Source organism: Chaetura pelagica, unplaced genomic scaffold (genome assembly GCF_000747805.2).
Source record: "Chaetura pelagica isolate M959 unplaced genomic scaffold, ChaPel_1.0 scaffold159, whole genome shotgun sequence".
Classification (NCBI taxonomy): Eukaryota; Metazoa; Chordata; class Aves; order Apodiformes; family Apodidae; genus Chaetura; species Chaetura pelagica.
The window spans coordinates 25,558-26,774 of NW_009954555.1; the positions used below are offsets into that span (position 1 = coordinate 25,558).

General features: G+C 53.7%; 1 protein-coding gene across 1 annotated transcript in view; it reads right to left on the bottom strand.

Annotated features, from left to right (window-relative positions):
• LOC104395420 (ATP-dependent RNA helicase DDX19A) overlaps positions 1–348 on the bottom strand; it is a 10,765-nt gene extending 10,417 nt beyond the window's left edge. Inside the window, exon 1 of the mRNA XM_010005112.1 lies at positions 301–348. The gene's annotated coding sequence lies outside the window, so the exon portion shown is untranslated. The remainder of the gene's footprint in view (positions 1–300) is intronic.
• Positions 349–1,217: the final 869 nt, after the last annotated feature.

A 1,217-nucleotide genomic window follows, 5' to 3' on the forward strand; every position in this document is an offset into this window, starting at 1 on the left:
TGCTGAGAGCCCTGCTCCAAACCCCCACGATTTGAAGAACCCCCAAATCATGCCTTGCTCTGCAAGGCCACTCAAGTCCATCAACCACCCCAAGAGATTTTGTTCCCTGAATACAAAGATTCCACAGGCTCAGCCTCACACAACAAACGTGCCAGCCAAGCATTTGCCCTGCAGCTTCACCTCAGCTTCATGTTTCCCTTCTCTGCAACATCCTGACTTAATCTTGGCATTTACTCTGGCACCAGAGCCCCAAACCCAAGGGAAACAAACCCATTTCTAAGGCCACTTGAGGGGCTGGAACTCACCGTTGGCATCTGGTTTGTTTTTTTCCTCCTTCAGGTGTAAATTGCTCAGCTACAAGTGAGGAAAAAAAACCACAAAATCAGGGTAATTCAGAGGTGCCCATGCCTGTGTTTTCCTAATGGTCAGGATATAAACCTGAGCTTTATCAAGGCTTCTGGATCTGTCACCAGCTACAATTGTTGTGGAATGAACACCAGGCTTGAAGGCAAACACAGTGAACTGGGAATCCAGGGGTTTTAAGACAAATGACACTTTTTTCTAAGCTGTAAGGATGATGGGAAGAAGGGGTTTGGTTCTTATCTCTGCTCCCTGGTAGTTCTTCTGATGGCAAATGGGAGAAAATTGACATTCCAGGAGGGAAACTCAAGCCAAACTGTTCTGGGGTGAGTCTCTCTTGCCAAGGGTTTGTTTGACCCCCAGGAATATGGGGGGGAGAGGAGCCCTGAGGCTCTTCCTGCCCAGCCAGGGGCCCTGCTGATGCTCTGCACCCTCAGCAAAGCAAAACACCCCAACAGGTTCAGTTCTTGTCAGCAAAATATGAAAGGCAAGGTGGGTTTTTTGGGGGGCTGTGGGTGGTGACCAGAGGGTCAGGGGCTGCCCCTGGCAGGGCTGAGTGTGGGTGGAGGAGGAGGGGGAAGAGCAGGGGCCTCCCTGCCCCTCGGAGGCAAAGGGAAAAGGAGTTTTTATAACGTGGGGGAAAAGAAAAGGGTGGTTTGGGTGCTTAAGGAAGGATCCCGGGCGGGGAAGCCGGGAGGCTGAAAGGGGCCGGACAGAGGCTGCCCGGGCAGGAAATGAGGGGGAAAAGGGTTTTCCAGGGCTGCGGGGTTTGTGAGGAGGAGGAAGCGCAGCCCGGACCCCGCACCCCCAAACCTCGGCACCCCAAGGCCCCGCACCCCAGGGCCCCGCAACCCCAG